Source organism: Olea europaea, unplaced genomic scaffold (assembly GCF_002742605.1).
Source record: "Olea europaea var. sylvestris unplaced genomic scaffold, O_europaea_v1 scaffold2055, whole genome shotgun sequence".
Taxonomy (NCBI): domain Eukaryota; kingdom Viridiplantae; phylum Streptophyta; class Magnoliopsida; order Lamiales; family Oleaceae; genus Olea; species Olea europaea.
The window spans coordinates 84,758-101,161 of NW_019238463.1; the positions used below are offsets into that span (position 1 = coordinate 84,758).

The window sequence follows — 16,404 nt, forward strand, 5'->3', positions numbered from 1 at the left end:
GGATATGTAGCCAATGCATAACTTGTAATGGGGCTAAATCTAAGGTTTTACCTCAAGGGTTGTACACATCGTTACCTACTCCTAGTGAACCTCGAGTTGATATTTCAATAGATTTTGTGTTGGGTTTACCTAGGACTAAGAAAAGACGGGATTCTATTTTTGTGGTGGTAGATAGGTTTAGTAAGATGGCGCATTTCATACCGTGTCATAAAATTGATGACACCCTCACATAGCAGATTTGTTCTTTAAAGAGATAGTGTGTTTGCATGGGACCCCTAGGAGTATCCTGTTAGACAGGGATGTAAAATTTTTTAGTCGTTTTTGGCGGGTTTTGTGGGGTAAGTTAGGTAAGAAATTGTTATTTTCCACAAAATGTCATCCACAAACCGATGGGCAAACTGAGGTGGTCAATAGGACCATGACTCAATTATTATGCACAGTGATAAATAAAAATTTAAAGAGTTGGGAGGAGTGCCTACCCTTTGTTGAATTTGCATATAATAGAGCTGTACATTCTACTACTTCGTTCTCACCTTTTGAAATCGTTTATAGGTTTAACCCACTAGCTCCCTTGGATTTGTTACATTTACCTGTAAATGAACGAGGTAACCTGGATGGAAAGAGAAAAGCTAAGTTGGTGAAGTCACTCTACTAGAAGTTCAAAATGCAAATTGAAGAAATGAGTAAGCTTATTGCATCAATGGCAAAAAAAGGAAAAAAGTGCATGACAATTGAACCAGGTGATTGGTCTGGGTACATTTCAAAAATGAGCATTTTCTAGAGCAGAGAAAGTCTCAATTGCAGCCACGGGGAGATCGTCCATTTCAAGTCATCGAAAAGATCAACGATAACGCATACAAAGTGGTTCTTTAGGTGAGTATAATGTTTCAGCTACATTTAATGTGTCTAATCTCTCTCTTTTTTATACAGGTACAGATTTGAGGACGAATCCTTTTGAAAAGAAAAGAGATGATATGATCCAAGATGCGGAAGTCACAAAGGCAAGTCCGAATCAAGACCCGTTGAGTATTGAAGGTGGACTGATGACACGTTCGAGGGCAAAGTGGGTAAATCAAGCGATGGGATTACTTGTTCAATCCACTATTGAAGGGACAATGTTCGGGATGCAAAACTAGGCAACTTTCATGTTGGGGTTGAGAGCGAAATTGAAATGGATCAACGTAATGAAGCGGACGAAGTTGAAGTTGAAATTTAGTGCTATGCGACCGCATAGCACGTCGGCACATCCTGGCTTGCGGTCGCATAGACCCATGCAGGGAAATTTTTGGGCAGCAACAACTCTTCTATGCGACCGCATAGAAATACTCTATGCGGCCGCATAGTACAAAATTCGGGACGTGTTTTCAATTTTTGGTAACTTTTCTAGTTTCCATAAAATTTGATTCTAATTATTATTTTTTGGTACTTGGAGCATAATTTCCGTCCAAGACAATATTTTTAGGGTTGGTATAAATACTTTCTCATATTTATTGTAAGAACAACTTTGACATTATTGAGAATTAATTTGAGAGGCAATTCTTGCTTTCCAATCTTTGTTCTTCTTAGAACAATTTTTGAACTTATCAAGGTGCTTACTTCCTTGTGGCATTCAAAATCCGGGTGTGAGTCTTTGGTTGTGTGATCAAGAGGTCCTTCATATTACTATTATTGTGGGGTTGCTTGGTTCATCATCTTGGGATTCAAATTCATAAACTGGGATTAATTCTTGGCTTTTCTGGGGTTCAACAATCTTTTATGGGTTCGTTAGTGATCATCCTAACCGGGTTCGCATCACTCTACTTGAGTCTAGATATCCTAATATGGAGAAGTTGGCCCTTGCCTTATTAGTAGCGTTGTGGAAAAACTCCAACCTTATTTCCAAAGTTAAAGTATTGAGGTATTGACAAATTTTTCACTCAAACAAGTATTAGAAAAACCCAATGTATCAGGGAGATTGATGAAATGGGTTGTAGAATTAAAACAATTCGAGATAAACTGTAAATGACGATTTGCAATCAATGCGTAAGCGCTAGCAAATTTCAAAATTGAACTTCTAGACGTCCCCATTCCTGAGCTTGAACATGAACAGGAAACTTGGAAACAATTTATGGACAGGTCTTCAAGAGAAAGAAATGCTAGATTGTGGATAATTTTAACAAATCTGGGTGGACATAAATTGAAGTGTGCACTTAGGTTCGCATAAAAGAGTTTGCTAGCCGATTTGCAATAGCAAAGGAAATGCATGCCCAGAAAATTGAGGTATAGAGTGATTCGAAGTTAGTGGTAGATCAAGTCAACGGAAGGTTCACTAATCAGGAAAAAATAACGGTTGCATACTTGAATAAGTCTTGGACTTGTCACATCACCTCATTTCATTCAAGCTCTCGTAGATCCCTATTGAAGAAAAATGGATAAATTATCAAAATTAGCAAGCACGAACAATGTACAGTTATTCAAAACCATATCGAATGGAATTATTGTCAAACCCATGAGTTAATCAAAAAGGGAGGAAAGTTTAGGGATACTAAGCAAAATCTAATGGATATAAGATAATATATCCTACATCAGGGATGAAGTACTCTTTAAGAATTAAAAAGAGGCAAGAAAATCATGAATAAAAGTAGCCAGATTTGTATTACTTCAAACAATGGTATACACTCCCTTTGCCAAGATGTGTGAATAATTATGAAGCAATATATGTAACGAGAGAAATCTATGGCGGCATATGGGGAAATCACACTGCAGACATTCCTTAGCCTAAAAAGCCTTGAAACAAGGCTACTACTTACCAACCATGAGAAAAGATGTCATAAATTTTGCCAAAAAATGTAAAAGATGCCAAAAGTCCACACCGATACTTGAAAACCACCACAAGAGTTGACTACCACCAATATCCATTGGCTCTTCACGAAGTAGGGTATCAATTTTGTTGGATCTTTTCCTAGAGAAAGATCTAATATGAGATTAATGATCATACCAATAGACCAATTCACCAAATAGGTTGAAGCAGAACCTCTTACAAACATCACCAAAGCCCATAGTTCTAAGTTCATCTTGAAAAGTATTTTTTTTGGGTTCGGAGTACCAAACTCCATTATATTAGATAATAGTAAATAGTTCCAAAGGAAAAAAAATTGAGAGCTATGTACAAATAACTAGGAATCCGTAGACATTTCTCCACTTCATATTATCTTCAAGCTAATGGACAAGTAGAATGAGTAAACAAAATATTGAAAAGCATCCTAAAAATAAAGATTGATTCTGCAAAAGGAATTATTGATGGGCCGACGAATTACCATAAATTCTGTAGTCATATTGCACTACCACCAAAATTGCCACGTAAGAAACTCCTTTCTCTTTAGCATATAGGGTTGAAGCTATGATTCCGATAGAAATAGGTTTAGGTTCAACTAGGAAACTGAACTTTAACGAAGAACATAATGAAGAAGCCGTGAATACTTAAGACCTCTTAGAAGAAAAAAGGAAATACTTCTCAAATGAAGCTCACAATATATCAATGAAAAATGGAAAGATACTTCAATTCTAAGGTTCACAGAAAAATTTTAAGGCGGAAGATTTGGTGTTGAATTTTTATTTATTTATTTTTTTTAATTACGAACTAGAAAATATGTTCAAGATACTATGCCCAAAATGGTATGAGGTCATACACTATAATCGAAGTAATTGGTCCAGGAACATATAAGGTCATAGATGAAAGTGGCAAACCCTTAAACACCCATGGAGTGGCTTGTAATTGAGAAAATATCATCAATAAAACAACTTTGGTTGATCTTGGTTCGGCAGTCAACAAAGTTATATCCAATTAACAAATTAATGCCTGTAACACTATTTTAAATGTACATTGACACTGCGAAGTTTTCAATTAAGCGGGCTTATCAACTTGAGCTAAATATACAATACTCATGTAAATAATGGATGAATTTAGTGAAAAATCCCAAAAATTTTTACAAGGAAAAGTTACCAATGCACTTTGCTACAGTAAAAAAAGGACAATAATCCAAATCAATTAACTGAGTGAAAATCCTACAAAAAAATGCAACTAGAGTTCTTATAATTTCTTTAGACTTCTGAGTTCACGTGATTGCAAGATTCCTGAAGATGACTAAGGACAAAATGAAGAGGTGAAAGACTGAAAGGCCAATTTATTGAAGAGATAAAGTATTGGAAGAAGAAGAAATGAGAAAAGAGATCAAGAAATGAGAAGATGGAGTTTGTGAACTAAAACACAAAAAACCATTGAAGATAGTATTACCATGAGATTGCATAGTATGTTTTTCCGTGCGACTGCATGGTGGTTTTCAGTAACTTGAAGCCTGGATTTTCTTGAACTATGCGACTGCATTGGTTTGTACTGTGCAGTCACACAGTACTTTTTCGACGTATAGTTTTTTTCTAAGTTTATCTAATTTGTCGTGAAAGATAAGAAAGGATAAAGGGACCGTGTGTTGAATGTACTCTAAAAGTAAGTGAAAATTTTGGCTTTCGTAATTGATTAAAACTCTTATAAAAACAAATATTGGGTTGTCCTTTAAAGCCTTAGGACCATCCTAAAAGAGAGAAGGCATTATAACACATTGATGAAGGTTTTTAGTGGGGAGAATGAGGCAAAGACGTGAAGATTGACATCAAGATGCAATAATTCGATTCAAGATTTAAATTGGTTATGTCTTTTCTTCATTATTCAGTCTGTTTTCTTCTTTCCATTATGCTAGGCTAGATTTGTTTGTGCTAGTAAAACGATGAACCATGTGATATGAATCTTTAATCTTTAGTTTTACATTCTTAACATTAAAATACATTTTTGGAATTTGAATAGTTCATATGAATTTATTTTCTCCACAATTTACATACACGTGATTATATGAATTTGGGGGCTTGCTTCATGCATTTGAAAGAAGGGAAATAGGCTCGACATGGTATAAATCGTCGTAGGGTTCGATGGGGGATAGAAATATACTGTTATCTCTATGTGAATCTTTAAGTGTTCATAAAATTCATACATTCTTAATATTCTCATCCGTCATAAAAATATAGTCAGGTCTTATATGAGAATAGATTTAATATTACTCTAGAAAGATTGTTTAATAAAATAGGAATATTGATTCATCAAAATTCAACCGTGTTGTCAATGTGTAAAACTAAGTTTAAAGGGATTATTACATGGGGTTTCGCAATCCTAGTATGTTTATCATTCATTAGAACTTTTCAACTGCTATTTAAACACAACTTGAATTTACTTAATTAAATCACTTATAATTGCATACGTAATTTAGTTTAGTTATAATTTTCATCAAACAAACACTCTCATTTTTTATTGTTTCAATTAAGGTCACAGTAATAGAAATAGATTTAAATCAATCCTTGTGGGATGATAATTGGACTTAAAATCTCCTTTATTACTTGTTAACGAACCGTACGCTTACGGTGATTTTACATCGAAATATTTTTTCGTGATGAAGTTTTTGACGCTGCCGTCGAGAATTGAGTTTTAGTTTGATTTTATTTACTTTGACACTAATTCAAACTTTTTATTTTATTAATTTTATTTTATTATTCTACTCAAGTTTATCTAAGTACGACTATTGCTCTTCATTTAAGTCTTGTATGCAAAGGTCGCGTGATGGTGAATTGATTCATGCTGATTTAGAAATTGAATGTACCTTTCATTGTAGGCAAAGTGAGGCAAGAGCAGCGTAGCAAAAGAGTAAAAATAGCAAGTACCAATGGTTAATCAGCAAATCGAGCCAGTGATTAGTCCTACAAATCCATTAGATGTAGAGGTAGAAGATGGATGAAATATGATACTTGGGGACTTCAGAACGCCATTAGTCATCCAAAGCCAATCTAGTATTATGTATTCCCCATTTGGGTAGCTAAACTTCTAGCGGAAAACTAATGTGATCCAAGTTTTTCAGAATGGACATCAGTTCTACGGAATGGCTAATGAGAATCCACACACACATATATCTTGATTCGTGGATATGTGTTAACATACGTATTAAGAAATTTTAGACGATGTTATTAGACTAAGGTTGTTTCCACATACTCTTCGGGATAAATCACTCAAAAGGCTGGATTTACTCCCCATTGTGAGCAAAGTCACTTGGAATGAGCTAGCTCATAAATTCTGCACGAAATTCTTCTCACTAGCCAGGGTAGTGAGATTGAGGCATGACATATCGATATTCAGTCAGGGTAAATCTGAATCATTTGATAAGTCTTGGAGTAGGTTCAAGAACATGCTACGGAAGTGTCCTCAACATGGTTTCGACAAGAAGACCCAAATACAATTTTTCTATACTAGATTTTACTTCCATCTTTCAAAAGCTTAGTAGATTCATCATCTAATGGCTTCGTATCAATGAGAACAGTCGATGGAGCATTGGAATTATTTGAGAGAATGGCTACTACTTCAGCCATGTGGTCCTCTGATGGTTCAAAAGAAATCACCAAAGGTTTATGAAGAAGATGTATACACGGCCTTATATGCTAAAATAGACTCCCTATTTCAAAAGATGGAAAGCAATTCACATTCAGAAAATGCAATACAAATACAAAAACCAAGTCGTGAACAATGTGGAGTGGATCACAGCATAGTAGAGTGCATAATTTTGTCACAGAAAATGGAATAGGTAGAGTACACGTAATGGGGTTAGCGTCAACAAACATTCCAAATTCATACACTTACAATCCCGATTGGAGAGGGGATCAAAATTTCTCATGGGTCGTAAAAAAAGCAATTTGGAAATCATAATAGACCCTAGATGCAATTTCAATAGGATAAGAAAATTCAGTTGGAAGAGAAGTTTGCAAAGTTCTTGGAAAAGATTGAAACAACTCTCCAAAATCAAGGTGCTGCAGTTAAGATCCTGGAAACGCAAGTGAGATAGATGGCACTTTCTATGATAGGGTAGACACCAAGTACTTTCCCGAGCATTAAAGTGAATCTCAGGGAACATGTTCAAGTAATTACAACAAGAATTGGGGTTCAATTACCAAAAATACGTTTGAACAGATCAGGTGCAATTGAAGAAATGGTGCCTTCTTTCGATGAGGAGTCGACTGATCAGACGAAAGAGACATCTACCAAAGAGGGTCTAGATACATCATGGGCTAAAGCAACCAATCCTATCAATCCATACGAGCCCCTATTCCATTCCTTCAAAGATTGAAAAAGCATAAGAGGATCAACATCACATGAAATTTTTGGATATCTTCAATAAACTTCACATACACATTTCGTTGGCTGAGGTAATTACCCATATATCCTACTATCTCAAATTCTTGAAGGACATCCTATCCAACAAATGCAAGCTGGATGAGCATGAAACGGTGAAGTTGACAGAAGAATGCAGTGCTAGAATTCAGAAAAAGTTACTTCCAATGCTAAAAGATCTAGGGAGTTTTACTGTACCCTGCACTATCGAAAATTGCTATTTTGAAAAAGCTTTATGTGATTTGGGTGCTAATATTAATTTGATGACACATCTATTTTTAGAAAACTAGGATTGAGGGAAGCTAAGGTAACTACGGTAATCCTACAACTGGCTGGTTGATTACTTACTCATCCACGAAAGATGTTTTGGTAAAGGTGGAGAAACTTATATTTCCAACGAATTTCTCATTCTGGACATGGAGGAAGACAAGGATGTGCTAGTCATTTTTGGTTGATCATTTTTAGCTACTGAAAAAGCTCTTATAGTCGTATAGCGAGATCAATTAATTCTAAGGTAGGGAAAGGAGCGAGTCTCTTTCAATGTGTTCAAAGCCATGAAATATCCTACTAAATCAGGCAGCTATTTCCAGATTGAGATGGTTGACAGAGTAATTCATGACACCTTTCATTTGCGGAATTTGTCAAACACTTGTAAGGTTGTATTGTGAATTCTCAATCCACTTACACTAACTCCAATGAGATTGAGGTTTGTGCAATATATATGGAGATAAATCTTCCATACAAGTAAAACGAGATTATGAGGAGATTTAGGTCTACATTGTTGAATTTAAAAGAAAAATGAGGGATAGTCATACTACTTAGGGAAGGGTGAGATTAAAATTTGGAGGAAAGTTGACGTATGAAAAAAGGTCATATTGAGAAAACTAAGTAGGACCTTTAAGGCTATATTCAAAGTATTATAACATACTTGTGCCAAAAGTCAAGCTCTAGACTATAAATCGAGCGCTTAATAAGAGGTAACCCATTCTTCTATCCATCTTCACTTATTTGATTAGCTATTGCATTAAACTATGTTCAAGGATTGCATTAGTATTCAGGAACATGGTTAAGAACTTATGCATTTAATGATTTTTATCAAAATTTAGGTAGTATTTTAAGACTAATATTAGTAACTTGGCATGTTTACTTATTGAATTCAATTTACTTAGGCTCATCATTAACATCCTAGCATTACATTGAGCTACATTGATGTGCTATACACATTTAAGGCTACAACTAGATTTCAATCTTCTTAATATCAGAAAATCATGAGAATACATTACAAATATTTAAACCTTAATCGCTCTCGTTAATATTTATTTTAAATCTTGCAATAGAAAATTGAAACTTAGCAATAAAGAAAAATGGTAGTTGTCATGATATCTACTAACTGGACCAACCTGGTCCTTCTACCTATCCGCATATACAATGAAAAGTTTCTGATCCTTACTACCTTATTGTAATTACTTTTGCTTTTACATTGAGGACAGTGTTTTGTATAAGTTTGCAATGGCATAATCTTTACAACGACATTAACATTGATCGATATTTGTGTATAATTTACTGCTTTTTTGTATGATTGTTTGTGTGAAAAAAAATAAAATAAAAAATTGTGGTCTTTATTTATTTTTATTTATTATTTTGCGTGCTTGTGTGGGTTTGATGGCCTTGCTGGAAATGACGTTGAATATTGGAATAAGTATGAGATAGGAATAGTGGAAATAGTGCGCGAATAGAGTAGCAAATACTTGTTTATGATAAACTTAACATTTTTTGTGCACAACACTCATGTTTTATATGTTAAGTTGGAGATTTGATTCATTAAAAAGAAAAGAATTGAACAGAATAGTACCTTAAAAAACCTCTATTATACTTATCTATAATCCATGTTTCGGTAGTTCAGAATAGGGGTTTCATGCATCAAATTTTCTTGTGTGGATTGTCTAAAACAAATGAGAAGAAGATGAAGTTAAAGTCTTAAGTTAGGGGTTGGTTTTGGAAATTAATTGTCTAAAAAAAGGGGCATAGCATCAATTTGTATGTGAGTAACACTTCTCTCAAAGCTTTTATGGCTTGATAAGTAAGCCTGTAAGGATATTTGAAAATTTGGTGCCCTAAGGTAAGGATATTTGATAATCTGGTGCCCTAAGGTCAACTGATTTGGGAGTCAGTGGACTGAAGCTTGCTAAAATAGTTATATAGAAAGCAAGAGGTGAAGAAGCTAATAAAAATCATCTTCTCGAGTCTTTATAACTCAAGTGAATAAGCATGGAATGGTTAAAAATCTGGTGCCCTAAGATCAATTGACTTGGGAGTCACCGGTCTAAACTCGCTACATGAGTTATATAGAAAGCAAATGAAAAAATACCAGAGAGAGAGAGAGAGAGAGAATAAGTATAAGTGAGGAAAAACACAATTGCATTAATTGAGCCACAAAACATTTGGTTGCTAAAACTATACCCTATACATTTAAAGAGATGGAAATAGCTTAGTTTAATCTTAAAGGTTTGAAGCAATCAAAAATAGGAGAACATCTACTTAGTGAATGGTGAACTACGTAATAGTAAGATCTATTCAAATTAAGAGAGTGTAAGGATTAGAATTAATTAAACTTCAACATTAGAACACACCCCAGAAGAGTTGAGTGAAAAGAACATGTTTGAAGGAGTGTGTATTTCTTGAGTAAAGAAATGAAATACTTGAACACTGCATGTTGGAAGTTGAACCAATCATGAGCTTGATATGATTTGATGAGTTTACACACATACACGTCTAGTAGTACATATAACAGGTAGGGATTGATTTGATTTTGTACCATTGAGATTGTTCATTGTGTTGATTACTGAATTTTAATTCTGAGACATGGCAAGTTATGAAACCATGTTTTGTATGGATGTAAGCTACACTTTTGTTTGCGGACAAACTATAATTCAAGTTTGGTGGATTTGACAAGTGCATTTTACACCTATGTAGATCACAAAATATGAACAATTGTTAGTAAATCTGTTAGAATATGGCCTAATTCTATACAAATTGTGTTTTATAGGATAACATCGATGAATATGACTAGATTTAGAAGAAATGAGCGAAAAATGATCAAAATTGAAGAAAATAAAAGTTCAGAGACCAAAGTGCAAATAGTCAAAAGATGACCTGGAAGACAAAATGAAGAGGTGAAAGTTTGAAAGGCCAATTTATTGAAGAGATAAAGTATTGGAAGAAGAGAAAATGAGAAAAGAGGTCAAGAAACGAGAAGACAAAGTTTGAGGGCTAAAATGCAATAAATTGTGGAAGATAGTATTACTATGCGGTCACATAGTATGTTTTTCCATGCGACTGCATGGTGATTATCAGTAACTCGAGACCTGAATTTTCTTGAACTATGCGATTACATTGGTTTGTACTATTTGGTCGCATAATACTTTTTCGACGTGAAAATTCTGATTTTTGTAATTGATTAAAACTCCTATGAAAACAAATATTGGGATGTCTTTTAAAGCCCTAGGACCATCCTGAAAGAGAGACAAGGCATTATAACACATTGATAAGTGATTTTAGAGGGGAGATTGAGGTAAGAACGTGAAGAATGACTTGAAGATGCAAATATTTAATTCAAAATTTAAATTGGTGATTTCTTTTCTTTGTTATTCAGTTTGTTTTCTTCTTTCTACCATGTTAGGCTAGATTTGTTTGTGCTAGGAGGACAATGAACCATGTGATATGCCTTTTTAATCTTTAGTTTTACATTCTTGACATGAAAACACATTTTTGGAATTTTAATGGTTTATATAAATTTATTGTCTCCACAATACGTGATTATGTGAATTTAGTGGCTTATTTCATGCATTCAAAAGAAGGGGAATAGGCTCGACATGGTACAAACCATCGTAGGGTTTAACAGGGGATATAAATATACTGCTATCTCTATTTGCATCTTTAGGTGTTCATTAAAATTCATGCATTCTTGTGTATTCACATCCAGTATAGAAATATACTCGGGTCGTATATGAGAATAGGTTTAATATTACTCGAGAGAGATTGATGAATAAAATATGAATATTGACAAAATTCAACCGTGTTGTCAAGATGTAAAACTAAGTTTAAAATGAATTATTGCATGGAGATTCGCAATCCTAGTACGTTTATTATTCATTAGAACACTCCAACTTGCATTTAGTTAGTTAAATCACTTATAAATGCATACGTAATTTAGTTTATTTATAATTTGCATCACAGCAAACACTCTCATTTTTATTGTTTCAATTAAGGTCATGGTAATAGAAATTGCACTAAATGAATCCTTGTGGGACAATATTTGGACTTAAAAAATTTTACTTTATTACTTGTTAATGAACCGTACATTTGTTATAATTTTACATCAAAATACATTTTAGTGAATAGCCTCTTCAGTTTAGTAATTCTTCTAAGATGCACATATGTGGAAAATGCAAATAATGCAAACTTGCCATGTCTGTAATCCTTGTTAAATGATTTTGATGTTACAATTGGGGAATCATACCAATCCCAGAGGCTTGATGAATCACATATCTCCTTAATGGAGGAACCATCAAAGATATACCTAAAAAACATATAGTAGTCGACAAGGACTACTTGGAGTGGAAAACGGGCTGGGTCGGGCCAATTTTTATGCAAACCCAACTTGACCCGACTTAACCGATTTTGGGCTATTTTTGTAAATCGACCCAACCAGATCGGTAATAGAAACTGAACCGATCCTTCCCGACTCAGTTCAGGCCGGGTCAACAATTATTTTATTTTATATTTTTTTCTTTTCTCGATTAGTTTCAAACTACCACATGAATCCTTATTTTCCCGAAATAAAATTAAAAAAAATTCGATCTTTTTTCTTCCAGTTGATGATAGTTTGTCATTTTCATAAACAATGATAGCGTAAAAAATTCAACCAAAACAAGGTAATTTAAATAAACTAAAAAAATACTAATGAAACTAAACACAATCAAAATAGCAATCAAGCATGAAAAGAAAATTTAAATATTATAGTTATCTGACAATTAAAAATATTACAGTAATCCAAACTCAATAAATAAAAATAAAAATGCTACAATAATCTAAAATCAAAACTCATAAAACAAATATAAGGTAAAAATGTTGCGACTTCCAAGTTGTCACATAAGCTTTAAGCATCATTCCTACAATACAAATAATAGAAATAGTTAGAGAAAAAAATGAATATTACATTAATAAAGAGTTATGCATATTAAACAACATATCTACCTCAAAAATTTAGAAATGAACTAATCGCATTGATTTAGCATTTATTTGATTTTTCTGTTTCTAAAATCTCTACAAAAAATAATGATTAAATTATGAATAAATTTGATTAAATACATATTTAACATAATTTATGGAATAACTGCATTACCTTCATCCAACTTATTATATTCCTCCACATCTTCCATATAGAATTTCTCCAAGGTTGTAGACTCTTTAATCCAATTTTGTGTACACACCAAAACTTTCACCATCCTAGGTGTTAAAGAACTATGAAATGGATCGAGAATTCTTCCTCTGGTACTAAAAGCACTTTCTGAAGCCATCATAGACACTTGAATAGCCATTACATCTCTTGCAAGTTTTGACAATGTACCATATTTGTTTTCATTAAATTTTCACCAATTAAAAACATCAAAAGCATCGACCTAGATATATTCACAAGCATCTAACAAGTATCCATCACATCATTTTTCAATTCAACTAAATCTTTTGCTGCTTGTGTTCTCTTAAACCTAGAAAGACGAGAAAGAGAGACACTTGAAGTGGGACCTTCTTTTGCAAAAGAAACCTCACTTGAAGAATTCAAGTCACTAGGTACTTGATTGCTTTCAGATCTTGTTTCACATCTCACATACCAATCATAAATAGACATCAATTTATCTTTCAAAATCTTTGTCATATTACAAGCAACTTCCTCATCACCATAAATATCATCAAAACAAAAATCAGCATATGCCAATTTGTATCGTGGATCAAGCACAGTAGCAATCAACAACAGCTGATTAACTTTTCCATTTTTCCCAAGTACTTGTCAAACTTTTTATTCATGTTAAATTTCATCTAAAAGAACATCACCAATTGAACTCAATTGTTCCAATTCGGTTACAAGTGAACGTACTTCATGAAAATAAACATTAGAGCTAACATGCATTGAAGTACTAAACTTCAAAGTTACCTCACTTTAAGGAATTTTACAAAAAGAGAAGCATTTTCCCAATCAAAAGCTGTAGGAAGCCCACTCCTTCTTCTGCAACCATCATACTTCTGAAAATAATTTACATACTACACATCATCCTCTTCTAAACTTTCAAAATCATTTTGAAATTTTAAAGCGACTTCCAACATCAAAAATGTGGAATTCCACCTCACTGGTACATCCAAAACACAATTGATTTACAATCAACTTTCTCTTCACTCACATACTCCTTAACTTTCGTTCTCTAGCAGGAGAAGATTTAACATATTTTACAACATTGTAAATACTAACAATTGAATCATGTGATTCCCTCAACCCCTCACACACAATCAAATTAACAATATGCGGATAGTACTTCATGTGCAGATACTTTTCATCTAAAACACACCCATCACCACTTTGACCAATCATCTTCCTCTTAATATAAGAAACTACCATTTCATTTGTAGTTGCGTTGTCAACTGTGATTATAAACAATCTTTCAATACCCCATACATTCAAACAAGTCTCAATACCAATGGTTTCACCCTTATGATTAGCAATCACACAGAAGGCCAAAATCCATTTATGAAGCTTCCAGTCACAATCAAGATAGTGAGTTTGTGAGAGACATATAATTAATATTTTGAGAGGAACTCCAAGTATCAGTAGTGAGAGAAACTCTTTGACGTTGGATGATCTTTTTCAATTGCAATTTCTAATCCAAATACAACTGATAAATATCTCTAACAATAGTTTTATGAGACAGGGGATCAAATTTAGGACACACTACCTTACAAAATTGTCTAAACCCCTTACCTTCGGCAAAGCTAAAAGGTAATTCATCCAATATTATCATCTTAGCACATCGAAGCCTACACTCTTCCTTATTAAAGCCAACTAGAATGTTCACACCACCCTCAGTTAGGCTTTTTTGTAATTTAACGTCGAATCTTCACAGATACTTCTTACAATAAATAACCAATTGATTCCTCAAGGTACTAGTCCCATACTTTTTAGCCTCACAAGCATAATCCTGCCCACAATAATTCCATACACACCTAATATCTTCTTTTTCCCTAAACATGATGGTGGAAGTGGAGGAACCAATGTTGAAGGAGTTTCACCAATAGCTTCAATTTCACTATCTTTATCCATGTTCATGTCTATACAAATCAAACAAGACATACATAAATAAATAAAAAATTGTAGAAAAGAAAAACATGGTCCATGAACAAATAGGCCATTATTAAGGATAAAAAATTCAATATCAAAATCACCTCCAAAATCGCATTGCGATGCAAGTAAAACGAGATAAATAATTAAAAAAATGAAAAAGCTAGAGAGGACAATTTAAAAAGGGTTTTAGGTTGGGCTGGTAAAAGAGGAAAAAAGACGACTTTTATTAAACTTGGCTTTTTATGTCCAAATCCACAATAAAATTGAAAGCTTCAAGTAATTACAGTAAAATTTTACTTTTCTATTACACTACTAAGTAGTTCAGTTCTATATTCTGTAAATTTTCCCTACTTAAAAAAGAGAAATAGAAGCAACCTTTTCAGTTTAGGTTTTGCAGCTTCTCGGGTCTTCCTCTTAATTTTTTGCTGCGTACTTTCAAAAAACCTTCTGTGCTTGCATTCCAGAAGAACACCCGCCTTCAACACCTCCCCGTCGAACCTGCCAACAAATTTCTTTTCAGGCTCATTTACACCGATAAGAATCTAAACATTCCAACTACACTTAAACAATATCGGCTTATCTCTGTATAAATAAATATATTAAAAAAAACTTGACACAAATTGTTAATATTTATCCATGTCTTACATAAATATACTACATACACATATAAGGAATGTTGATTAATGAAGAGGGACGTATATATTAAAATCAAAGAAGAAGAAACCCACAATTGAAGGAAGCTTTCTGTAAAGATGAAGGAGATGGTCTGAGGTTCCAATGGCGATACGTATATGGCAAGGGAGGCTCAACTTTGAAGTTGAGAGAGAGACATCACGAGAATGACAAGGAAATAGGTTTTCTCCTTTCGATAACGGGTTAGGTCGGTTTGGAAAATTTGAACAGTAAACCCATTAGGGAATAAATCCCACATCGATTAAATATCGAAATATTGATCAATTTAAATATATTTTGGATCACTCCTCTTAATAAGGTTGATCTTATTAAGATGGACCCCAAATCTTAACATGGTATCAGAGCCCAATAAGCTCCAACGAACTATTCGATCCGATTAAGTTTCAAAAATGAGCACACGAATTTCAAGATTAGTCGGCTAAAAAAGAGCCATCATCTTGCCGAGGCATATTAAGGGAATAAATCTCACATCGATTAAATATCGAAATATTAACCAACTTAAATAGATCTTGGGCCACTTTTTTTAATAAGGTTGACCTTATTAAGATGGACTCCAAGTCTTAACAAAACCAACCCGACCTATCTAAATTTGAAAATTAAAAATGAACCAACCTGACTCGTTTTGTTATAACCGATTCATTCATAGTCAAAGTTAAGAAAAATATTTAGTAAAAGTCCAAAATTCAACGGGTCAAAGTAAAAGTCAAATAAGGATTCAAGTTGAATAAATTATTTTCATGAGTCTTAAGTTGTAATTACAAGTATTTGAGGGCTAGAAATAACATAAATTAGAAATCAAAGGGATTTAGCTTTCTGTTACTAGAAATCAAAGGTTTGAAAAGTATATTGCATGAAGATTGGGGACTTAAATTGCAATAATTTATTGGTGCTCCATTAAATAAGTTAATCAATTCTAAATTGAACCCATCTTTCATTTGGGAAAAGAAGAATCAAGAAGCAGGGAGAGAAAAGGAAAGAAGAAAAAAAGGAAAGAAGGGAAAAAGACAAAAGTAGATGCAAGTTTTTACATGTTTTGGTTCTTCATTTCTTCAACATGTCCTTCCTTTAAAGAGTTATGTTAATT

General features: G+C 33.5%; 1 long non-coding RNA gene across 1 annotated transcript; it reads right to left on the bottom strand.

Annotated features, from left to right (window-relative positions):
• Window positions 1–12,320: 12,320 nt before the first annotated feature.
• Window positions 12,321–15,455, bottom strand: LOC111379899. The gene is made up of 3 exons (XR_002700102.1): window positions 15,356–15,455; window positions 15,003–15,125; window positions 12,321–12,408 (listed from the first exon to the last, which is right to left on the bottom strand). It is a non-coding gene; the product is annotated as an uncharacterized LOC111379899 (long non-coding RNA).
• Window positions 15,456–16,404: the final 949 nt, after the last annotated feature.